The sequence below is a fragment of the Leptonychotes weddellii genome, chromosome 4, assembly GCF_054177405.1.
Source record: "Leptonychotes weddellii isolate Sample4059 chromosome 4, ASM5417740v2, whole genome shotgun sequence".
Lineage (NCBI taxonomy): Eukaryota > Metazoa > Chordata > Mammalia > Carnivora > Phocidae > Leptonychotes > Leptonychotes weddellii.
Window position 1 is genome coordinate 138,462,086 of NC_138372.1, and position 26,104 is coordinate 138,488,189.

Sequence of the window (26,104 nt, forward strand, 5' to 3'; positions counted from 1 at the left end):
TGCAACAATATGGTCTTTAGAAAGATAAAGACGTGTTGTCCCAAGAGAAATCCTCATTATTTCCAGATCCTCTGAGATGATTAAAACACAGCAATAAGTTTAAAAGACTCTTCTGGCAATGGTTTGCAAGAATAAGGAATATGAGAAGGTTACTTGTGTGTGTGGCAAAAACTGTATTTGGCGAGGCTTTCTCCTCCTTTCTTTCTTTCTCAGCCTTTTTCCTGAAAATGGGGGAGGGGTACTTCTTATAATTACGGGACACTTAATGGACACACAAGCTTTTTTATAGTATTGATGGCTTATTCTTAACTTGGCTCCATTCCTCATGAACTGGCAAACCCCTAAAAGATGCTATCAGCAGCTTGGAATTCCGGGTGTGTTAAAAAGTGCAAACAATTTAGAACAAAAATCAATCAGCACATTTATAATTAACAATGATTAACTTTAAAGGCAAACTATACCAAGCATAATAATTTTATGGCAAAACTAAATTACACATAATATCTTTCATATTCTTAAACAGGTTCTTTTTGACTTTTAGAGTATTAAAATTAACCACTGACCTTATTTTTTTTTTAAAGCCTCTACCCCCCCCTCTACTCTAAACCACTACACAATTTTCTCTCTAAAAGTAGATGAACTCCATTTCTCATGAATGCTACTTTTTTCCCCCGTGCCTTTGGTTCTTTTTGTTGGCAAGGAGTTTCAGCTTCTAGTGATCTTGTAAAAACTTGGCACCCTCAGGCAGCGGGGACAAACACGTGTCTAAGTCTCCCCTCTAGGTTTGGAGCCATCACAGGACCCACAGGGGGCTCTCTCTGATTTGTCCCTCGCTGCAGCCACATTCCGGGTGGATGCCAAGTAAATATTTGTTGACCAAAGTGTCCAAACGCAAGCCATTCTTGAGGTTCTCTGCGAGTATGCTTGTTATTTATTAAGCGCCCACAGTGGGTCAGAGAGTCAATGAATTTCAGAGCTGGAAGGGATTTTAACGGTGACCTGGTCCAACCCCTTCATTTTATAAACAAGGAAACAGATCCAGAGAGAAGGGTCCTGCCCAAGGTCAAACACCTCGTACTCGGCAGAGCTGGAAATGAAACTCCCAGCCCAGGCTCCTTCTGCTTTCCCTACGGGAGCATTATGCCTCTTCGGACCTGATCCTTGCCTGCTAAGGATTTGTAATTGAATTAATACCACATTTTTGAAGTTTTAGATATTTGCATAATGAGAATGATGGAGTTGGGATCTACTTTTGGGTTTAGGGGGAAACTGATGAGAAGACAGAAATAGCAGAAAAATGAGCACCCCTAACATAGATATTTTTAAAATGGATTTGGCTTTATTTATATTCCACTTTGTCCCCAAAAAGATGTTAAGAAGTTTTATTTTTATTTTATTTTTTTTTAAGATTTTATTTATTTATTTGAGAGAGAGAGAGAATGAGAGAGAGAGAGCATGAGGGGGGGAGGGTCAGAGGGAGAAGAAGACTCCCCGCCGAGCAGGGAGCCCGATGTGGGACTCGATCCCGGGACTCGATCCAGGGACTCCAGGATCATGACCTGAGCCGAAGGCAGTCGCCTAACCCACTGAGCCACCCAGGCACCCGATGTTAAGAAGTTTTAAAAGGGACATACAATATCACAGAATGAGACAAGTAAAGACGATACTATAAAACAAGTAAGAGAAACGACAGAAAAGAAATAAAGGAAGGGCGCCTGGGTGGCTCAGTGGGTTAAGCGACTGCCTTCGGCTCAGGTCATGATCCTGGAGTCCCGGGATCGAGTCCCGCATTGGGCTCCCTGCTCGGCGGGGAGTCTGCTTCTTTCTCTGACCCTCCCGACCCTCCCCCCTCTCATGCTATCTCTCTCTCAAATAAATAAATAAAATCTTTAAAAAAAAAAGAAAGAAAGGAAGTAAAGTAAGTTGGGAATTAGAGCGAGATTAGTGTACAAAGTACAGGTGATAAGGCTCAGATACTCGCTACATGGAGGCAACAGATTTGCTAAGCCTCCTCACGAGAAGCCGGAACTGTTACAAGATTCATAATTCCCAGATAAAAAACAAACCCAGCCCTGGACAAACACAACTCTTCTTACTAATGAGGCCAGAGAGAAGGTCCTCCCGTGTGTCCTCAGATATCCCAAAGTACATCGGGATAGACTGGAATTGGAATGACAGCCTTTCCGAGCCATTGGTGATCAGCCGGTCAACTCCCGCCCCAAGAACTAGAACAGAGACTTCTCAAGGTCACTTCCTGGCAAGGAGTATACTGGATTTGGAGAAGGAAGAAAGGATCCTGGTAATTTCCCTTCCATAGCAGACCTCAGGAGAAGGGCAGGATGCATCTTGTAAACACAGGTGCCCTTTTACCTGGCCGAGGAATCATTTTCCTCCTCTTTGAGTGCCCCGACACCAGAGAGCTGGCTGGAGCTGCAGCTCCCCAAAGTTGGCCCCCCTCCCCCTCAGTTTCGAAGATTTCCCAAGGGAGTTCTCTGAGGCCCCAGAAGGGACGGCCAAGGAGATGGAAGGAAGAACCTGGGGCCAGCTTCTAAAATAGCTGTTTATCCTGAATGGCTGGCAGGATTGGTTAAAAATGCAGAAATTACTGCTCTGGGTAGAAGGCAGAGGACCATTTAGAGCTCTAAATATCTGGTATATAATGGAAGGAGGCTGAATTACTTGGGGGGAGGGGAAAGGAGGGGAGAGAGAAGTTGACTAAAGGGACAATGGCGTCCATCGACCATTTCCCCCTTAGTGAAAACACCAAAGATGACACCTGGGTTCAAAGGTTGAGAGTAAAGGTGTATTTAGGTTACTTTGCAGTAGAGGCAGAAGGAAATCTATGTTACAAAAAGGTGATTTGTATTTTAGTTTTTATTTCTCATTTTGTTTTCTAGTCTAGCTAGGAAATTGCTATTGAGAACAATAAGTAGAACCTGAACCAGCTCAAATGTTTAGGCTGATATCCTACCACACAGGGGAAAAGGAATATATATGCAGATGGAACAAACACTTTTTTTTTCCTTCAGTTTTAAACTTCTTTTTGATCTTTATTACTATATCACATAATCATTGTGAAAAATGCAGGAAGTAAACTTTAAAGGAATAGAGGATAAGACCCCTGTAACCTCATCCATTTTAAGGTTCTGGTAAATTTCCTACCATCTTCATTCTTATGCATTATTTGTATACCTAATTATGATTCGATTAGGAAATTAATTTGAAAATCAATTTCAAGTTGCAAGACAGTTCTTGGATTCGCTTCTTGTCATCATTCTCTAAGCCCGGAAGATTGGATTTCCTCTGCAATAAGTCTGTAAGTTATGACTGTAAGGACTTGATTTATAGCAAATCTCTCAGAACTTAACCATCTAAGTGAGCAAGTCCTCTTCAAGGTGTCTTGGGAGTTAGTGACATAATATCACCACACGTTTATTTTAATGCTGCTGACTTAGCTCACAATATTTCTGGAATTTCTCCTGTGGAATTACTTTCTGAGCACTTTCTTTTGAACATTATCAGATTGACAAGTTCTCCCGCTTTGAGGATGAGTTTGATGTTTAGAAACTGCCAAAAATTATCAGAGGTCGGATCTGATGAATAAGGTATGTGATTCCACAAGCTGGGCAATATTGTTTTTGGTTAAAAACATGTTGGGGCACCTGGCTGACTCAGTCGGAAGAGCATGTGATTCTTGATTTCGGGGTTGTGAGTTCAAGCCCCATGTTAGATATAGAGATTATGTAATAATAAATTAATGTAAATATGTATGATTTTTTACAATCATACATTTTTACAATCATACAGATATGTAAATAAATAAATTAATAAACAAACATAAAAAAATACCAAGTCCTAAATCTAATGAAACGTTTTCTCATGTGGTGAAAAGATTTTGAAGTGGAAATCTTTTAGTAGAAGGGAGATTTACCCTCTCTCTATGAATCTTAATGAATTCTATAGTGTGGAGGGGAAAATTATCTCTGTAGGACCAATTTATTCCAGATTTTCTGACTTGTAATTACACTTTTGCTGGCCAAAACCTATTTGTTTTATAAACTCCATAATTCCATTCTCAATTTCTAGCAAAGCAAAAAGTATTCCATATTCAAATATATGAGAGTCACCAAGGCAAATTGTTCTTACCCAATTAATGAGCTAAAACTACACTTACCATTATCATTATCTTGAGATATAGGCTTCATGCTTTAATTATTCTGTTACTCATTTAATAATGTTCTTTCTATTCATTTCAGCCTGAACATTCTTTCCCTGGTTTCTACATCAATCTGGTAGCATAAAAGAGGAAATTAGATGGCCCTGTTTCTCAGTACAGATTGTTAATATTTCTGAAGGTTGCATACAGAATCATGTGTAGCTTTTTGAATTCTCAAGCTTGCATAGTATTTTAAGTACAAAGTACAACTCTACTTAGTGTTCTTTTATCATGTTTTTTCTATTTGACAGCAAAAGATTGCAAGTGTTTTTATCATTCAAGGATTTTAGTAAACATCTTGAAGAAGAGCCAACAATATTTCACTTTATACTTTTTTCCCTTTCAAATTCTTGTTTATTCCTGAGAAGTTGAGAAATAGAAATGGTGAAACCAGGGTGGGGGTCAGTGAATAGATATACATATATTAAAAAAAATTTTTTTTTGCTCTCTTGATATTCACTAGTTTTCTTATTCCTTGAACACTAGTCTCTTCTCTTCCACCTAAAAATGTTTTTCCTCTTTTGGTTTGGTCAATTCTGTAAAAGGAAAAAGAAAGTACTATCTGTGTATTAGGCAGCCATTTGAGTAAAAAAAAAGGATGTGGGCATAATTGTGTATACATATTGCTTGTAAAAATCGAATCTACAATATGTAGACTATTCCTGGAAATACAAAAAGACCTGGTAATATTGGTTGTCTCCAGGAAGAGAAATGGGGTGGCAGAGGGTGAGGAGGGAGGGCAACTTGATCACTCATCTTTTTTGAATCTTTTTAATTTTTGGACTATGAATAATGCTTTTATTAATTAAAAAAAAACCCAAAAAACAAAAACCAAAACAACAACAACAACAACAACAAAACAACCCTGCCAGTTTAAAAAAAAAAGAAAAGAAAAATCAAGGATGAAGAAAAAAAAAACTTTCTGTTGGTCTGAGTCTGGAACTTAGAGCAAAGATCCAAAGAAAATCATTGCCTTTCTTGCTAACTCCATCTCTACTAAAAGCCAACAGCTTTTAGCTCCTATTGATCAGATAAGAACTTAGAACTCACAAGGAGCAAATGCATTAAGTGTCCTCAAGCTGCCCCTAAATTCTGCAGGATCCTCAGTAGACAGCCGGGTGTCCTCCACAGAAAAGATGGAGGCCACCTCCTCTGGTTTCCTCATCACAGCCTTAGCCTGGACACGTGGTAAGTAAATATCTTTTAATCAATGTGTTCAAAACCATGTCCTTCTTGAAGTACTCTAGGAGTGTTCTTTGTCCTTTGCCATTCATTAAGTACCCATGTTTTTCTCACCTCTAGGCCTTCGAGCAGGTAGCCTCTCTTTGTCTAGGTAACTCTTACCAACATTTAAGGTCTTTCTTTCTTTCTTCTTCTTTCTTTCTTTCTTTCTTTCTTTCTTTCTTCTTTCTTTCTTTCTTTCCTTCATTCAAGATTTTATTTATTTATTTGAGAGAGAGAGAGGGAGTGAGCGAGAGAGAGAACACAAGCCGGGGTTGGGGACAGAGAGGTAGAGAAAGAAGCAGACTCCCTGCTGAGCAGGGAGCCTGACGTGGGGCTCAATCCCAGGATCATGACCTGAGCCAAAGGCAGATGCTCAACCAACTGAGCTACCCAGGTGCCTCTAAGGCCTTATTTCTTGAGCTCAATGAGACTTAGTGTCTGATTAGTACAGGCTGCCTCCTCCTTAAGTAGAAGGTGATTGTCTTTGACCTCCCTGCTTTGCATTTCCTCTGTCCCCCACACCCCACAGCCTAATTTAGGACTTTCTGCTTTTGCTCCTTGGTGTCTGGCAAAGCAAACATCTGTGGAATAAATAGATGAATAAATGAATGAATGAAAATCTTGTACACTTACCCTAACTTTACCTCCTAGCCACTATATCAGAGGATCTCTGTCTCTCCTGGGTCTCGGGGGCAGGGTAGGATTTTCCCAGGCCTTAGCAGTATAGTCCATATATGTCTGATCTCCGTAAACTGAGTGCCCATCAAGTTGAAGAATGCTGTTATCCTCTTGCCACATGATGGGTAGACACTATCTAAATTGGAGTTTCAGTAGACAACTTGGATGAAAAATAAAAATCTCAAGTCCCACCTCTCAGAAATGTTATTTCTTGTCCAGTACCATTGGGCTTATCTCTTTCAGGCTTATTTTCAACTGTTTGTTTATGAATAGCTATAATAGAAGCAAAGTTTTAGGTAAACAGTAATCTTTGAGAGCTAAACCATAAAAACCTTACTATTCTATGGGAAGTTGACTTACATAACATGCATATACTATAAAGTTGGAAGAACTGATGACAAAAATTATCCAAAAAGTTTTTGAAACACTGAAAAAAGTTGAAACTAAAAAAGATGAAGTTTGACAGGATTAAATTAAAGCTCTGCATTTAGATTAAAAAAAATCAATTGCACAAGCAGAGGGTGGGAGAAAGCAGGCTTGGAAGCTGTTCATATGGAGAAAGTCAGTTATAACTGACTTAAATGTTCAGCCAATGGTATGATGGTGTTACTTTAAGTTAATGCATTTAGATTACCTTAAAGACACCAAGGTTTGGACTCAGGAAGTAGAAGCCCCTTTTGCTCGCTCAAATCAGTCGGCTGTATCAAGGCTCCACCTTCTGAGAATATCTACAGACCAGAGCACATCTGGAGTAGTGATTTTCAAACTGTGGGTTGCCACCTATGAGTGAGTATAAAATCCACTTAGCAGACAGCAATGAGCCTTTCAAAAAGTAGAACTGGACACAATAGATTACTGTTTTCTGGAATTTCTGCTTCACTTACATCATGTATATTCGTACTGATGATATATAAAATGGATTTCTTTCTGTGGGTCGTAGTCAACGGAGTTCCAGAAACACTGATCTAGGGAAAGATACCCAGATGGTGAGAGGGATGGACACCTGGTTATTCAAGAAACAGTTGCAACAATCAGGAATGTTTAGCTTGAAAGGAGAGGACTACAGGATGACATAAGAGCTGTCTTCCAATAGTTGAAGGACTGTCATGAAGAGGAGAGAATGGCTTTGTTCTCTGTTATTTCAGGAGACAGGGGTTCAAGGGAGGGCGTTTTGAGATGATTACCCAGATAAGCTATCTGACAATTGGAGCTGTCCATCAATGGAACTGCAAAATAACACATTCTAAAAGTGCTTAAGCATAAGACAGGGGACCATCTGTCAGGGTTACTGTGGCAGAGATTCTTACATTGGAAGAGAGGTTGAATTAGACATCTCTGAATGTCCCTTTCAACTCAAAGATTTGACCATTCTATTTTCCCCCGTGGGTGTGTCTGAATTTCGTAAGTTACGTGCTTTAGATCAGGTGATTAATTCAGCCGACACTTGAAACTAATGCTTATCTTATATGCTTATCATATTCTGTGTCACACCATTTAATTTTTAGTCATGACGTAGCTATTATTTTACAGATGACATTACTAAGGTCATTTGGATACTTGGGGAGAAGTGAGATGGGACCGAGGCCTCCTGAATCTAGGCTTTCCACTTACCTGTGGCAGCCTCTCAACCCTGAATATCAGCACTGACATTGCTTGGGTTGCGACTCTGTTGGGTTCCCACCTCAGGATCTGTTCTCTTCTTGCTTGTAAGAGAACTTACAGTTTTTACCTGGCCATGACCACCTGCTGTAAACCCCATTGTCTTCCAAGCTCCCTTGCAGCTAGATATGGTTAACTGGACCCAATTATGTCCAAGTAATATGCATGGAAGGCAGTTTCTGGAAAACTTGCCAAAAAGACAGCTGCTATATGCCCTTGGCTCCTCGATCTCCTCCTTCTTCCCCTTCTCCTTCCTGTTGGGTGGATCTCAAACAGCCATCTTGAATTAGGAGGCGGAAACCATGTGCCAAGGATGGTGGAGCCTGGGTCCCTGAAACCATGCAATTGCCATAACAGCCCTAGAGTGGTTCTTTTATAGGATGAAAGAGAAGGAAACTTCTGTCTTCTTTAAGCCAATGTTATTTGTTTGTTATATGCAGTTGAAGCCAATCTCAATTGAGAAGCGCTGTCTTTCTCTCGCATGTGGACATTGGGCATCCTGACTTTATTTGCTGTAAACCTGACAGGATACCAGATCTTCTGAAGTTAGAATTTTGGCATCTTAACATCTTTCATAACAGGTGAACACCTAAAAATGAGCCAGTTTCTGTCTAGGTATTCCCAGGATTAAAATGGGGTATATTTGCAAGCAAATTGCTCTTCTAGTATATTAAATGCTTCCTTCCTTCCTTAGTAGCCCCAGTTAATGAGACTTCCAAAGCTTCCTGACTCAAACACTCAGAGAACTGGACCCACCCATCACCCTTCTCCCCTTCAGACATTTTTTGCAATAACAATAGTCCCCTTCCTCTTTTTCTAGTCTCAATTCATCCTTGCAATCAAACACGACCTTGGTTTGTCATCTTTTTCTCACCACTTAACTGCTATAAAATGGGGCTTTAGGTGACTAGGATTCTGGGCAGCACCGGATTTTAAAGAACACAGGAAACTTGTACAATCCTTTCCATTCTCTCAGGAAAAGGGGAGTTTGAGATGCTCCTTGCATGGTCATACAAACAGCTGGCTGAAAGAGTCTGTCAGAGTCCTTGTGCAAAGAACAAAGAATGATGTGTAAGACCTGAAGATGGAACTTTTCTATTTCTGCTGCTACTGTCTCTTTTCAGATTTGCAGCAACAAGTAGAATCTACTAGATCTTCCAGTCAATCTGATTCTATTCTATTGTAACTTACTCTTGTAACTTGAAATGACTATGATGTTTGAGGATAATAGACTTCTTGATTCCTGGTTCAGAGCTCTTCAGTAGTCCCTGGTGGTGGTACTTTGGAATAAATTTGATATACTGGAAGTTGATATCACACACACATGTCCTTCATAAAATTATACTGTTAGAACAGAGAAAACGTAATAGAAAGGCAAATCATTGTTTTGGGGCTGTGATTCCCATAGCAACCATTCTGATGATGCCATGAATTTGAAGGATTTATGGCATTATAGAGCTTTGATCTAAAATCTGAGGTTCTGCCAAGATTTCTTTTAAAAGTGCATTTTACTTAAGAGTAAAAAAAAAAATCCACATATTTAAATGATATTCTATGCATATACCATAGCAGAAAAAGAATTATAATCCACTGAATAGCATAGCTAAAAATGTTTATTTCAAAGACAATCCAGAGTCTCTGTAAGAAAGTTCCAAATTGGACTAAGAGTAGAATAAACATGGCTTTTGCAAAAGCATCTGGTGTGGTCCAGCAGAGCCACAGTGCCGCTCGAGGCAATCTCCATAGCCACATTGCACTTCCATTTAGTTTAATGCCTCAAAAATATATTTAAAAATCATGTTTAAGACTCATTCATAGTGAGGCATTAAAGAAATATTAGATCTCTAAAATCTGACTTTGTAACACATACTCTCACACTCACACCCTTCTCTCTTCCCCCACCCCCTCCTTTAAAGTGAACTACCAGGCTATCATACTCATAAGAAAAACAAAGGGAGAAACCTACTCAAGCAGAGTTGCTTCACTTTTCAGATCAAATCCTTTTGAAGAATTTTTCTTTCTTTCTTTTTTTAAGATTTTTATTTATTTATTTGCCAGAGAGAGAGAGCACAAGTGGGGGAGAGGGGCAAGGGGAGAAGCAGACCCCCTTACTGACCAGGAAGCCCTATGCGGGGCTCAATCCCAGGACCCTGGGATCATGACCTGAGTTGAAGGCAGACACTTAACTGACTGAGCCACCCAGGTGCCTAAGGATTTTTCTTTTTTTGGTGAATACCTTTAACATGAGAGAATGATGACAAAACCACAATAAAGATCCATAAAAGATGAAATGTGTCAAGTGGTTAGGACAGGAATTCTTTGGCTCCTATTTGGCATCCCCCTGTCACTTTGGACCACTCAGATTTCATACTGGCTCAGCTTCGCCAGCTCTAAAGGGGAAAGCAATACCTGCCTCTCGAAGACAGAAATACATTATTGTCTTGATTTAAAGGAAGTCCATCCTCACTACCACAAATGTGAGAACGAGAATCATTTTGAGCCTGAATAGCTCAGTTATTTAATTACAACAAAATCCTAGTGATACAGGATACACTGATGCTCATGGAAATAAAGTGGACTTCTGTGTAGTCTGCATGAAATCAACACAAGGACCAAATCTCGTTTAAATGAAATGCCTCTGAAATTCCTCAGCTTGAAAAACTTCACTTACAGGAGTTTGCTGACTAAGACACATTCTCTCCTGCCCCTTCAGAAGCCTACATTACTCATTCTCAGCCTTGCCCCTCCCAGGTGTCTCCACCCAACATGATCACCAAGTAAGGCAATCCCGCAAGTGAGTTTTCCTTCTATTTACTGGAATTATTTAGCGAACAGGAGGATTTTTAAAGCAATAGAGGGTTCCCTTTCCTTTTTGACACTCTTGACTCATCAGCCAGAGAGAGGTTTGGAAGCCTATAGAACAGTGGTTCTCAAATTTGGTGCACAGCAAAATTACTTGGGGAAATTTAAAAATACTGATGACCGATTTATGGGGTTGGCATCGGGATTTATTAAAGTTCCTCAGGTGCTTCTAACGTGTGTGTATTTTGGGCTGGGGGAGTTGGTGAGAATCACTATTAGCTCTTAAAATTTGTGCTCCTTTAATTCGAGAAGCCACAGTTGATAATAAAATTAGTTGTCACTAAATTGAGCACTCCCTGGGCCAAGCACTCTGCTAAGTGCTTCACATGCATGATGTCATTGTATCCTCCCCACAACTGTGTGTCAGGCCCTAGTGATAATCTTCATCATCAGTCTAATGCAGCAAATATTTATTGAACACCGCTGTTGTTCTGGGCACCACTGTGAAAACATAGATGAGTAAGACACGGTTCATGTCCTTGAAAAGTTAATGGTAACAGGGATTCATGACAACCATAATATAATGAAGAATGCTTTTCACGAGAGAGTTCAAATTACCAACAAGGTTCAGAGGAGGGAGTGCATACCTCAGATTGGGGGAGTCTAGGAAGGTGACACTGTAGGCTCAGCGGTGTGCTGGAACCAGCTCCTTTGGTCTCTGAGAACTGATAGTGAAATTTTCCGAAATTTTGTGACTCAGTTGAACTCAGGTTGGTTAGCTTGAAATTGGCCTTGGTGGGAGTATTAACACTATGAAAATTGGCAAAATGCTACAAATCCGGGCTCTTTCTGTTCACATAGCTTGTTGTTCAATATTTACTGACACACCACTGATGCATCTTAAAAGGTCTGTAGGATTTCATCCTGAAGAGGGGGCACGTGCCAGGTAGAAAGAAGAGTAGGATCGAAGACAAAGAACTGGGAGAGAATTCAAGCTTGCTCAAGTAAGAAAGAATAGTCTAGTTTGCTTGGAGTAAGATACATGTGGGAGATTCATTGGAATTACAGCTGAAAAGCTGAGGGAGGACTATGTTAATCAAGTCTAAAGCTTCCATGTAAAATGTCTAATAGAGTAGACACATAGTAGGTGCTTAGAAGAAGTGAACACTTTTTCCCCCTTTTCTTTCCCAAATAAAGTTCAAACTTTTGACATCTAAGGCTCTCTGCAAAAACCCTACGAAGGAGGTATTTTTTTTTAAATGATGAGACTGAGGATCAGAGAGATAAGAAATTGGGCAAGAACCACAATTAATCACTGAGTCTTCAGGCAGCAAAGTGAGGTGGATAATCACTCTGAGATGGTGACTGGGAGGATGGAGGTACCATCTACAGAAATGGGGAGTAGAGAATGAGGGGGGACTGACAGCAAAAGTGGAATTTAGGAGAGAAGTAGGGGCTAGAGGTACATGGTTGGAAGGCCACTACCCAGGGCTTGGTGAACAGGAGCCTCTCTTCCATTTCTTTCTTTCCTTTCTTCCTTTCTTTTTTTCCCTTCCTTCCTTTCTTCCTTCCTTCCTTCCTTCCTTCCTTCCTTCCTTCCTTCCTCTTCTTCTTCTTCGTTTCTTTCTTTCCTATTTATTTTTAATTTTTATTTTTTATTAACATATAATATATTATTTGTTTCAGGGGTACAGGTCTGTGATTCATTAGTCTCACACAATTCACAGCACTCACCAGAGCACGTACCCTCCCCAGTGTCCATCACCCAGCCACCGCATCCCTCCCACCCCCCTCTTTCTTTCTCCCCCTTTTCTTTCTTTCTTTCTTTCTTTCTTTCTTTCTTTCTTCTTCCTTTCTTTCTTTCTCTCTTTCTTTTTTAAAGGGTTATTTATTTATTTGAGAGAGAGAGAGCACGCGTGCAGGAACAGGAGTGGGGGGAGGGGCAGAGAGAGAATCCCTAAACTGTTTCCCTGCTGAGTGCGGAGCCTGAAGCAGGGCTCAATCTCAGGATCCTGAGATCATGACCTGAGCTGAAATCAAGAGTTGACCACTTAATCAACTGAGCCACCCAGACGTGCCCCCACCCCCCACTGCCCCACTTCTTAGGATCTATTGGGTGTGAAGGGCCCTGGTTTCTCTCATTCTCATTCCCCTCTTGGAGGCTGGGAGGCCCTTCACTTTAATCTGTAGCAATTTTAGGGATCATAGATCAACAGTGGCTCCCCAAAAGTACTAAGGATTCTGGGAACGGCACATAATATCCCTGGAGGTTTTGGCCAATCTCTGGAAGCTAGGATGCTTCTTGGGAGTATCGAGCTGTACCAGGCTCTTGAACTTTCAGACAGACTTCAGTTTTCAGGGTGGAAAAACTCTGAATCAAGTGTTTCTGTCTCTCAAAACCAGGAGAACCTGACCTTTGGCTAAGAGAATGAAGCAGATTTCCTGAATCCATCCCAGTTAGGCCTGACCACGTGAGGAGAGCTATCTGCTTCATCTCCCTGTAACTGGCCCATGGCAGACAGTCCACCCCAGCAAAACTCTATTAAGTTGAGCTTCAAGAATGGGTTTGAGGGTCAGAATAGTCTTTTTTAGAAGTAGCTATTCTGTTCACATCTCAGCACTGGTGGAAGGCCCAAATGGAGGATTCTCCTGCCACATCTTTTTTTTTCCCTAATTTTTTATTTTTATTTTTTTAAGATTTTATTTATTTATTTGACAGAGAGAGACACAGTGAGAGAGGGAACACAAGCAGGGGGAGTGGGAGAGGGAGAAGCAGGCTTCCTGCCAAGCAGGGAGCCCGATGCGGGGCTCGATTCCAGGCCCCTGGGATCATGACCTGAGACGAAGGCAGATGCTTAATGACTGATTTTTTAGAAGGTAGGCTCCACACCCAACATGGGGCTTGAACTCACAACCCCAAGATGAAGAGTCACATGCTCTACTGACTGAGCCAGCCAGGTGCTCCATCTCCTGCCACACCTTGAACAAACTCCTGAAGTACAAAGACTCTCCAGGTGTGGAGAGGCCTGCCTTCTTATAAAACCCTACATACTCTGAGGAACATCTTTTAATCCTAGATTGCATTTAAAAATTTCTGGGTACCGATTGTTCCAATTAAATTCTTCAATGTCAAAAGTTTCTTAAAATAAAACTCCTTAAAATAAACTAAATCGGCCATTCTGGATTCCAGCCAACATAAATCAAAGTACCTAACCAGATGGGGATTCTGTAAACTAAAGGTAAGAGCAGTTGTTCACAGCTTAGGGCCTGCTGAAAAAAGCAAAAGGCATGGGATAGGTCATTTTTCCTTTTCCAATTGTTTTTCGAAACGCAGGGCTACATCCCAATAAATGAATTGTGCTTCCTGCAGCACCTGTTCACAGAAACCCCAAAATATGCCTGTGACATTCTGAAAAAAGCTGTAGTCCAGTTAGCAGAACAACTGAATTTATTGAGAGTGAGAGAGGAATCCAGTAGCTGCTTGTCTAACCTGGGGAGAAGTGTGTGGGGTCCCTCACTCCAGTCGCCGTCAGCCTGAATGAGAGCATCAGCAGGATGCAACCTGACCTGAGCTAGCAAGCATGGTCCCGCTCACCGTGCCACCGAGACCTAGCGGGGTGCTTGCCACCAACAAGACGCAGCTCTGCTAGAAACGGTTCCCTGTACAACCACTGACCATACCACAAACAGCAACCCTGCATCAGGCCCTGAGTTCTTGTCTGGAGAGCAAAACAGAATTGTTTGGAAAGAAGGGCTTTCTAATAACCTAAGGAAAATGATGCCATCGTATATCTTGCTACCCTGCTGGGTGGGGATCCTCTGAGCTGTCAGCACCAATGCAGGAGAAGTGGGTGGGAAATGACCCAAGCCAAGGTCGAACACAGACAAGAACAGAGGCAAGTGTCCAAGCCTGGGCTGTGGAGCTGTCAGCACCACAGGGCATTGGACAAGGTCAATGTGGTGTCAACAGCCCGAGCTGCCAAGTGGGGACAGGGGTAGTTGGTTGGCGGACAGAAGGGGTAAAGAGGCCAACCAGGGAACAGGGAGACCCCTCTTCTTGCTTTTCCTGGCTCACCACTGAGCATCCCTTGGGCCTGGGCTCAGACCTCATTTTCTCCAGGCAGTCCCCAGGGCAGGGTCAAGTGCCCTCATTCACTCTCCTAAAGCCCTGTGAGTCTCCTACAGAGCACTTACAACTGAAGTGATTTATTGACGAGTAATTGTGCCGTCCTCCCTGCTAGAAAACTCGACAAGGTGGGCCTGGGTCACATCTGTCTTCTTCATGGCCCCATCTCCAGTATCCAGTGCCGTGAGTGGCCTGTTGTCAGCCCTTCGGACATCTTTTTGGGAGGAAGAAAAGATTAATAAAGGGCACACAGGAGAACAGAGGGCTGGAGGGAGGTGCACAGAGAGCTTGGTTCCGTTGGGGATCTCCTTTCTGAGAGCTGTGGGCAGGCTCGCCAGCGTGGGTGGGCATGGCTGACCCAGCCCAGCAGCTGACGCGCGTGGTCGACAGTCAAGGGCAGATGGTTGTGAAACCTGAAACACGAATCTCTCCTGGAAAAATGGTCTCATTTTATTTCTTGGCGTTCAGCTCTTGGTGAGGTTTTTTTTCTTTCTCCAGTGTTCTGAGATGAAAACGTGCTGTAACTTGAACTACAGATACTTCTCAAGGATGATGGTATGTTAAAAGAATGTAGTTAAAATGCTCATTAGGGATCATCTACAGTTGTGAAGAACAGGATAGAGGAACAGACTCCCTCACTCCTTGAATCTACCCAACAGGATATTACCAAAACAGGATGAACCTCTGAAAAAAAAAAAAAGCATTTATTATACCATTCAGACAAAATCTAATAAAAGACACCTGAAGGATACAGGCAAAGAAACAGTTCTAAGAAGACTGCATTTGACAGGCAGAGACGTTTAACAATAGCTTTGATACCCATAGAATTATTGTCGTTGGCTATCAGATCAGTGGCAGATGGGAAACCCAAGAGTGGAAAGGTGACTGGGACAATGGGTTTGGGACTATTAGCTGGGGAGGGGAGCAGTGCTCCTTACACTTTACCGTTCTCACAATTTACTGGGTTGAGTAGGTCTGGGTTGGGGGTCTGGATTCTGCTTTTTTAACCATCTCCCAAGCAATGTCCCTGCGGGTGGGTTTTGGACCACACCTTGAGTAGCAAGGCGGTAGAGCGCTCACTGCAAGAGGCTGTGTTGCTGTGGAGAAAAACGCGGGTGAAGACAGGGAACTCCTCGAGCGGAGACACCATCTTCAGGAATTCTGTTTTTCCCTGTAGTCTCTTGCACACATCCAGCACCCATGTCTTTCTGTTTTACTTAGATTCCTCGGGCTGCAAGAAATAAACAGTCACTCAACCTCATTCAAGGGCTGAAGTTGGTGGTGAAGAAACGGCAATGCAGTGAGGGTGATGGAGACTTCTGGAACACAGGATCTGTGGACCAGCCACGCCTTGAAGAGACTGGAACCCGATATCGTTGGGGAATCCGGGGCAGCTGGAGGGACCTCAGGGGCAGGGATTTGTGGAATTCGTCACCCTCTTGCTATTCCTCAAAGGGCTTTCCTCTGTCTCACAGCTTTTACCTCCCTGTATCTCCTCATGACTTCTGTTTGTTCGCAGGCTCCCCAGGGCCGCCTCTGACCCATGGCCCCTGTCAGCTTCCTGTCAGCATCTCTCCTGCTGAGGGCGGGGCCCCTCTCGTTCCTTCTTCAGGCTCCCGGGAGCGAGGACGGGACTGGCTGCCCTTGTGTCAGGCAGAACTAGTCACTTGGCTTCTCTTCCCTTGGGTCAGGTGTGCCTCAGGAAAAGGATGAACATGGAGATGACCAGGAAGTCTGCCCCGGCTGCTGGGGGCAGGTGCATGCTGTGTTCCAGTGTGTGTGTGTGTGTATGTGTGTGTGTGTGTGTGTGTGTGTGTGTGTTGGGGGGCATGGTGTTTGCCTTCTCCAGGAAACCCAGGGCTTGATTTCCAGCTTTTGTGGTCCCTGGAGAGTTACTTGCTCGTGGTTGCTCTCTGAGGCAAAAAATGTCTTTCCTCAGAAAAGCATTGGGAGACTTCCTATTTGGAAAGTTCTGGTCTGTTCTCCTGAAGGTGGGGGAAGGGTTGTTCATTTTGCAGTTTTTAAAGGGTTGATGGTTTTCTGAAGCCTTCACTGAGGCTAAACCCCGGATCCTTTCCCACCCCTGCTGCCTGTGGGGGATGATTGGCTTGGGGTCAGTTGGTCGCTGCTCCTTGTGGTGGGCTACGGGATGCGCACCCATGCATACGTGTACATGCATCATCCAGCCAGTCCTTCTATGAGTATTTATTGATCCTTCAATGTGCCAGGCACTAAAATCAGGCTTAGGGATACAGCAGTGAACAAAAAAGAACATCTCTGCCCTCATAGAGCTTACACTGTAGTGAGGGGAGGCAATGGATAAATATAACAAGAACGCAAATTCTACATTATCTTAAAATGTGGTATGTACTTTGAGGGAAAAGTTACCACAGAGTTTAGGGGTTAGGGAGTGCTGGTGAAGGGGAAAGATGGGTTGAGATCTTTAGTAGCGTTGGGAGGATAAGTGTCATTGAGGAGCTGATGGGCATAATAGCTTGCACATAGCATAATATTTCTGACCAGGAGCCAAGCCTAGGAGGAGGTAAGGGAAGTCTCGAGGATTTTGCAATATCCCTCAGGACAAGACACTAGAGGCACCTTGGAGTCTTGTGAAACCAGCCCTGAACACACAGGGAATAAACAATGGAGGAGTAAGAGTGTGACAAGTCAGGAATATTCCATGGCCATATACCAAGAATGGCCCAATGCAAATATTTTAGGCTCAGTGGCAGATTTGGGAAAGAAGGAAGAAGCAATAATATGGGAAATAGTAGCAAAACCAAGGTTCACTTTAGTGTATTATTCTTTCAACTTTTTTTGTACTTTTGAAAAATTCAAAATAGTTGGAAAAGTCTCAGCTGTTGACAGTGGTATTGTGGTTATGGAGGAAAATGGCTTTATTATTAGGAGGTAAAGTATTTAGGGGTAATATGTCATGAGGTCTGCAACTTTCTATCAAATGGTGCTTAAAAATATCTTACAGAGACAGAGATAAAACAAATATGGCCCAATGTTGTCAATTGCGGATCACGCTAAAGAATGTACTGTAATGCACCATTCTAGCAACTTTCCTATAGATTTGAAATTTTTCAAAGTAAAAGGTTAGATTTCACACTTACGTATTTACTCAAGATAAATGAAAATATATGACTATACATAGATTTGTACGTGAATGTTTATAGCAACATTATTTATCATTGTTCCAAACTGGAAACAATAACAGTGTCCATCAATTGTTAAGGGTTAAACAAAATGTGGCATTTCTATGCAGTGGAATACAACTCAGCAACGAAGGAGAAACTACTGATATTTATGCTACTGGGTGGATCAACGTCAGAATATTATGCTATGTGAAGGAAGCTAGAAGCAAAAGACTATGTATTAGGTAATTTCATTTATGTGAACCATCCAGAAAGGGAAAAGGGAATACAGATCAGAGATTGCCTGGGGCTGCACTGAAAGTGGGGATTGACTGCAAACAAGTATGAGAGAACCTTCTGGGGTGATGGAAATGTTCTAAAACTGGTCTGTGGTGATGACTGCTCAACTCTATACATTCACTAAAAATTCTCACATTGTAAGCTTATAGTGGGTAAATTTTGTGGCAGGTAAGTGATGCCTTTATAAAGGTGTTGAAAACAAAGTTAAGAAAAACCTTGAAGTTCATTTCTCTACCTGGGAATCTGATGGTGAGACTTTATTCATTCAACAGATATTTTTTTGAGTCCTATTATGTGCCAGGTACTGTGTGCTGAACCCTGGGGGTATGGTTTCGCGGTGTGATAAGCTTTATGAGCTATCTGTTGGGCCCATTTTCTAGGAGACCTGCCTGGGGTTAGAGGCATGGACTCCATAAGCTGTATCTCCTTTGCTGCTTGCTTTGTTTCAGTTCTACTGAAAGCAAAGCCTGAGATGAATGTGAGTTATTTATTTGGCAGGTGTAGTGGGTAAAATGGTGGCCTCAAAAAGATCTACTGGCATCCCAGGCTTCACAACCTGTGAATGTGACATTTGGAAAAAGAATCTTTGCAGATGTGATTAACTTAAAGATCTCAAGATGTGAAATCATCCTGGATTACTTGGGTGAGTCTTAAATCAACAACTAGTGTCCTTAGAAGAGACAGAAGAGGGGAAGACATGGACAGAGGAGGAGAAAGCCATGTGGGGACGGGGACAGAGACGGGGACAGGGATGCAGCCAGAAGCCAAGGGACACCTGGAGCCTCCAGAAGCTGGAAGAGGCAAAGGAGGATTCTCTTCTAGAACCTTCAGAGGGAGTGCAGCCACCACCTTGGCTGTGGACTCGTGGTCTAGAACAGGGAGACAGTGAATTTCTGTCATTTTAAGCCACTGAGGGTGTTGTGATTTGTTCTGACAGCCTAGTAAATAAATCCAGCAGGTGACTGTAGGTGAGGGAGTGAGGAGGTGAGACACAGAAGGGAGGCAAGCAAATCAAGGGAATGTAAAGTAGTGCATCTCTGCCCTGGGGGCCCTTCCGAGAAACAGTGAAGAAGGGGTAAGAAGGCTTGGGCATCCACCAAGCCCACTCCTTGCTGGTTAAAGGTAGCTCAGTATTATTAATATCGTTTATTAATAGTTAATGGAAGGTTCTCATGTTCCCATTACAGTTGTCTTACGTGTGAGCTCTACAATCCTACCCTGAATCAACCATCTCCTTGCACATATGCCAGAAATGCTGCCAGATGCTTCATGTGGAGCCCGGAGCTCCTGACTTCAGCCCTCGTGGCGCCCAGCTTAGTGTGGAGACACAGCAGGTGAACTTTTGGGGTTCTCACTCCCCTTCCCTGTTGCTCCTCCTGCCTCTGGGTCCCAGTTGTAGTCACTGCCAAGCAGTGCTTCCTGCAGCTTTTGCTTTTGCCTGCCTGTACTTTTTTGCTCCCAGAGAGCGATGGTCTTTTTTTGTGTCTTCTCGTTTCTCTCAGTGGAAGCCTGCAGTGCTCTTGGCCAAGACTGGGTGGGGAGCTCTCAGTGCCCAGCTGTATCATTTGATAAATCTCCCAGCATCAGACTTGATATTTTATATATAGCTTTGCTGACTGGTCGCCTGGTCACCAACCCCCCCACCCACCCCCAATGGGGGCTCCAGGGTACCATTTATCACAGAATACATGTGCATATTGGAAATGAAAAAAGAAAATGTATCTGGTCATATTAAAACTCAGCTCCTCCTTCTTGGGTTGGGGAAGCTCCGGGAAATGGCATGTCTTTGCTTGTGGGTTCTCCCCCGGGCCTCTTGGGTATGATCCTGGCTGTGGCCTTCCTCTTTGCTTGGCTGTTTACCTCTCCTATGATTTGAAACCAGGATGGAAGAGCATCCAGAGGACTAAGGTAATTTAGTTACTAGCCGTCTTTGGCTTGAATCCTTCTGGCACCTTCTGACAAGCCGAAATAGCATCTGCACTAATGGCATTATCTTAGCTGGAAGAAGTGATTTTTTCAAATGCTCTAACAATAATAGCTCCCATCTACTGAGTGTTGGCCATACGCTAGGCTCTGTGATAACTGCTCGGCATTCTTTATCAATTTTAATCCTCACAACAACCTTCTAAAGTCATTCCTTTATCATCCTCACCTCACAGGTGGGGAAACTGAGATGTGGGGAGTTCAAGCCCATGTCTGGAGCTGCATGGAGGGAGGAGCTAAAATTCAAGCTGAGGTCTGTCTGACTTCAGAACACGTGTGTTGAACCTTCCAGTTGTGTGGCCTTAGATCACAAAACCCCTCGTCTTTTGTTCCTTCTCAGAGAGAGTTAAATGGAGACACTGAGAAAGCAACCGCTTCTGAAAGTGTCCTTAGGAAACCCCAGTGTCAGGAGCCAGGTCCATCAGAGTCGTGCAAATAAAGCAATGGGATGCTGGCCAGCCCGAGAGTGGCCTTTTGCTGTGCAGGAAGACAGTATTGCCTCTAAATGGAGATTTGCTGCAATGGGCACTGGAAGGAGAGAGTGAACGCTTTGGACCACGGAGATGGAGGGGGATCGAGGCCTGAGCATCGCAAGGACCATTCAGGGCAGCAAATGAGAATGAAGCTCGAAGCATAGGAGCCTGGTATTCTTGGGGGCATGGGAAGAGATGGGTGGACTGTTGGCATTCAAGGCCCCATGATATGGGGTCACTGGTGCACGGGGTGTCAGTGAAACAGTGGTAACCTGACCCCTCATTTGGTCAGATGGGAAGGCATCCATTGTGAGAATTCTGGCCCAGCATGTTCTCTGCCTGAAGTGTGGCTTGGCCTCCTGTCTCTCCTGGATGTCTGGCTTTTATCACAGGAATAGAGGAGAAAAATAAATTGGGTATATGGATAACATTTAAGTGACTCTGAAAAGTTTTGTGGCAACATGGACCTGTTTCAAGAATTATTTTTAACTGCAGACATTTGGTCCCAGTGGGAAATAAAACTTAAAAGGACAGTTATAATTAGGTCACATTTTGAGAAACTTATTACATTTTGCTGTATGTCCCATGAGTAGTGTATCTTAAATGATTTCAGTATTTAGATTCAATCATGGTGCAGAATTCCATTTTTCTATGTGATAATGGGAAGCATCCAAGAGAAATTATGATAGCAGTATTAGACGAAAGCAAAGACAGGAATAAATTTAATTTGGGAGAGAAGAGAGAGAAATTTCATATAATTTGTCTCCTTACTCCCCTCTCTGCCTTTTCTCCCTGGCTGCATCCTAAAATAGTGTCTACGGAGGGAGCCTGGATCATTCCATCTGTATTCCCCATTAAATGCCCCTTTATTTCTGCTCAGGGCGCAAATGTGACTAAAGATGACCGTGTCATTTCTCAAGTACAGCATAGTGAAGCAATTTAGTGGAGAAAGGCTGGTATCTCATTGGAAGCAAGAAAATAAACATTAACTGCAGCTGTAATAATGTTTCTATGATCTCTGTACAGGTTTCAGAGCAAGGCCCCACGGGAGACTGTTTATAGGACCCTTGGGAGTGAGGCTGGTGGGAAAGAGGAAGAAAGGTTGAAGGTGGGGTAAGGGCATGACAGTGGCAAAAATAGGGGTCATACCACCCTTCCGTGAAAGATGTCCCACGAGAACTTTATTAGAGCAGAGACTGGCAGAACCCAAGGGCCCTTGGCTCTGTGTTCTATAGACAAATGATGAGATCTGATCAATCTCTTTTCCCAAAATCATCCCATGCACCTGTGAAATTTAAAAAAGGAACACTAAAATTTATCTACATAGTAGTGAATTAAAATGGGCCAGAGATGTTTTCCTCTGCTGACGAATATGTAATATATTCTTACAGCTAAGTATCTGCCCACAGAAATGATTTTACTAGATTCCCTTTAACCCTTTTTAATATAAAAGGTTTCATAAAATCTCTATTCTTTACCCTTCAACTGGGATTAAATCATGATTTGCCTTGGATGAGGGTGTGTGTGGCTATTTACCAGGTTAAATAGATTGGATTGTGTAGAGCGAGCAGAGGTATGTGTACCAAAATACTCCTTGCATTTGTTTAGGGAAAAATGGCACAGTGGGTCCTCTCCCTGACTGGAGAAAGTGTGAGGAGTCAGCAGCCTTGGTAACCAGCTATATGAGGGTAAGTGGCAGCCATTCATGATGCAATGGCCATGGTGACAGATAACTCATACTGAGCGTCCTCTCCTCTAGGCAGATCAACATGTCTGCTGCTTCTTGCCTCATTGGCCCTCCAGCTTGTACCTATTCTTTTTTTTTTTTTTTATTTGAGACAGAGAGAATGAGAGACAGAGAGCATGAGAGGGAGGAGGGTCAGAGGGAGAAGCAGACTCCCTGCCGAGCAGGGAGCCCGATGCGGGACTCGATCCCGGGACTCCAGGATCATGACCTGAGCCGAAGGCAGTCGCTTAACCAACTGAGCCACCCAGGCGCCCTTTTTTTTTTTTTTTTTTCCTATTCTTCTATACAGAAGTCAGAAAGTGTATTTTGCTGACACAGAACATATACTGGGGAAGATCAGTAGAAAAAAATACTCAGGGATCATCAGTTAATGAGCCTTTCTATCTTCCATGTCCAATAGTCCCACTGACCTGGTGTCCAGGCAACTCCAGCCCACTCTTTTCCATGCCATTCTAAGAGACGGCCTTTCCCCTCTAGATTTTCCTATCTGACAGATATTCCTATGATCTGATAGACTATTCTGTTATTAGTTAGTGATGGATGTGTTACAACTTCCAGAATATACACCAACACCTTAACCTAGGTATCACTAACTCCTGTGCTTAAAGGAGCCAGGCAAGTAATATGAGTGGGCACAGGTCCAGTGGGGACTAACAGAACTGTAGAAAAGATGCCGCTTCATAATATGGGTATTATGCCAGAATTTCCAATTTTTTAAGAGAGAGTTTGGGAATCTGAATTTTTATATGATCTCCTAATATTCAAATGTTGGGTAATCAATTCAAAAATTAAATAACTCTTGTAGTCTAAAGAAACAAAATGTGCATGCATGTGCGTGCACATGTGCTCACACACACACACACACACACACACAGATGTTCTAGACTCCATGGTAGAAAATATCTTGGCACACCAAACTATTGTCAGTGATTACCTCTGGGAACAGGCGTGGGAGTATATGGGGACTTTTACATTTTTCTCAGTATACTTTTATAGTGTTTGAGTTTTTGACAATGAGAACACATTTATATATTGCTTAGGTAGTTATTTAAAAAAATCAACAGCTGAAAAAACACAAGAGAGACTGGATTTAGGAGTTGGAAGACTCCAACATTTGAGAATGACTAGAGACTTATGTTTAACATGGCAGATTGATTGCATGAAAGACAGAAACCAAATAAAAAAAGGAACTTGAAGGAATAGGAAAAAAGTCAGGGAGCAGAAATAATCAAAAGCACTGTCAAATTATGAAAAAGAACAGGATCCTATAAAAATCAGAGAACAAGAAAGAGCACTTAGAAATTAAAAGTGCAGTGATGTGGGGCACCTGGGTGGCTCAGTTGTTTGAGAGTCTGATTCTTGGTTTTGGCTTAGGTCATGATCTCAGGGTCATAAAGATCAAGCCCTGTGTCAGGCTCCACACTGAGCATGGAGCCTGCTTAAGATTCTCTCTCTCCTTCTCTCTCTGCCCCTCCCCCAGTTTGTATGCTCTTTCTCTCAAAAAATAAAATAAAAAATAAATAAATAAATAAAAGTGCAGTGGTGGAATAACATTCAATAGAAAGGTTAGTAGATGAAATTAATGAAATCTCATAGAAAGGAAATGGAAGATACAGATTTGGAAAGTAGGAGAGAAACAATATGAAATGAAGAGTATTGATTCAAGAGTCCCACATTCAACTGATAGCATATTCAGAAAGAAAGAACAGAGAAAACTGAAGAAAGAAAATTACCTAAGAAATAATTCAAGAAATCCCATGGAATGCCCAAACACAAAAATAATTGTAAAATAAAACGTCACATCGAGGCACATCATCATGAAAGTTCATGGGACGCCTGGGTGACTCATTTGTTAAGCGTCTGCCTTCAGCTCAGGTCATGATCCCAGCCTTCTGGTATCGAGCCCTGCATCAGGCTCCCTGCTCAGTGGGGAGCCTGCTTCTCCCTCTCCCACTCCCCCTGCTTGTGTTCCCTCTCTCGCTGTCTCTGTCAAATAAATAAATAAAATCTTAAAAAAAAAAAAATTTCAGGACACCAGGAATTAAGAGAAGATTCCAGAGAGGTTTCCTGAGAGAAAAAATAAACCACAGCAAAGGACTAGAAACAGGATGACATCAGACTTCTCAATAGCAACACTGGATGCTGGAAGGAAATGGAACATTTGGAAAAAGTATTTCTGAACTGATCTATAAAGCCAAACTAACACCAAATGTGAAGGTATAATGAAAACATTTTCAGACATTCAGAACCTCAAATTTTTTCTACGTACTCTTTCTTAAGGATCTTCTAGAGAATGTATTTTACTAAAATAAGTGAGAAAATCTAGGAGACTCGGGATCCAGACCACATGATGAATGGATCCAACACATGAGTTCGAGTGAACAAAAGAAAGTCTCAGGATGACAGTGAAGACAGGTCTTAAGATGGCTCTCTGCAGCAGGACTAGAGGGAAACAAGTGCATACAGCAGAAGAATGAAGGGGAAAATTCTAGGAAAAAAAAGAATTGTAAAGGATCTCAGATTTATGATACATAGAGTACTGCGGGGATAAATTGTTGATAAATACACTAAAAATGGTCAAATGAAAGTGAAATGGCCAAATGAAAAACAAAGCAGTTATTAACTTCAGGAAAAAAATTAAAATGGTCAAGAAAGGGGTGCCTGGGTGGCTCAGTCGGTTGGGCAGCTGACTCTTGATTTTGGCTCAGGTCATGATCTTAGGGTCCTGGGATCAAGTCCTGTGTTGGGCTCCCTGCTCAGCGAGGAGTCTGCTTGAGGATTCTCTCTCTCCCTCTCCCTCTTCCCCCACCCCACTCATGCTCTCTCTCTCTCTCTCAAATGAATAAATCTTTAAAAAATAAAATAAAATGTTCAAGAAAGGAATTTTAATAATTCTATACCTATGTCTCAACTGTAAGCAATATCTACATAGTCATAATACTCAAATATGAACTATGAATTTAACAAAAAATTGTAATGTAACCATTTGGGAAAATGAAGGTGAATGCTGAATAGCTCTGTGTGTGCATAAGGGGTGGAGGATATATAATAGAGCTTAATACTTCCCTTCTATAGTAGAAAATCAGTAGATAATGCTTAAATTAAAAATTGAGAAATAATATTAACATTTTAAAAGAGACATATACAGGTAAATATCTGAAAAATCAATTAACAGATTTTAAAAATTCTGGTAATTGAGAATTGGGGATGGGGTTAGGGTGGAGCATGGGATGGATTTTTTTTTTTAAGTAAACTTTTGACATTTTTTAAAAACTAGTCACTGGGGTGTTTCTAATGTTCTGCTAATACCAACAATGCTGAAGTGAATAACTTTATACATATGTTATTTCATTTGTGTGCACATAAATAAGCTGTGGGATAACTTTGCAGAGGTCAGAGGGCAAATGCATTTATACTATTGATAGATAATGCCTAATTGTTCTCCCACAGGGTTTGTAGCATCTTATTCTCCCACCAGAATTGTGTAAAAGTGGTTATTTTCTCACAGTGTTGTCAAACTTTTGAGTTTTTTTTTTTTTAGTCTGATGGGTGTCAGTCTGTTCTCATTATGAGTAAGGTTAAGAATCTTTTATATGTTCAAATTGTGAAGATGTCAATGCTACCTAGAGCAATCTACACATTCAATGCAATCCCTATCAAAATACCATTCACTTTTTTCAAAGAAATGGAACAAATAATCCTAAAATTTGTATGGAACCAGAAAAGACCCCGAATAGCACGAGGAATGTTGAAAAA

General features: G+C 42.1%; 3 long non-coding RNA genes across 3 annotated transcripts in view; 1 reads left to right on the forward strand and 2 right to left on the reverse strand.

Annotated features, from left to right (window-relative positions):
- LOC145720952 (uncharacterized) overlaps nucleotides 1–16,260 on the reverse strand; it is a 32,914-nt gene extending 16,654 nt beyond the window's left edge. The window contains exons 1-2 of the long non-coding RNA XR_014144320.1: nucleotides 14,774–16,260; nucleotides 11,227–11,304 (exon numbers count right to left, since the gene is read on the reverse strand). This is a non-coding gene — a long non-coding RNA (uncharacterized LOC145720952). The remainder of the gene's footprint in view (nucleotides 1–11,226; nucleotides 11,305–14,773) is intronic.
- Nucleotides 16,261–17,144: 884 nt separating this feature from the next.
- LOC145720953 (uncharacterized) overlaps nucleotides 17,145–26,104 on the reverse strand; it is a 12,579-nt gene continuing 3,619 nt past the window's right edge. The window contains exon 3 of the long non-coding RNA XR_014144321.1: nucleotides 17,145–17,237. This is a non-coding gene — a long non-coding RNA (uncharacterized LOC145720953). The remainder of the gene's footprint in view (nucleotides 17,238–26,104) is intronic.
- On the forward strand, nucleotides 18,364–21,031 carry LOC145721147 (uncharacterized). The gene is made up of 4 exons (XR_014144612.1): nucleotides 18,364–18,394; nucleotides 18,644–18,788; nucleotides 19,333–19,479; nucleotides 20,469–21,031. It is a non-coding gene; the product is annotated as an uncharacterized LOC145721147 (long non-coding RNA).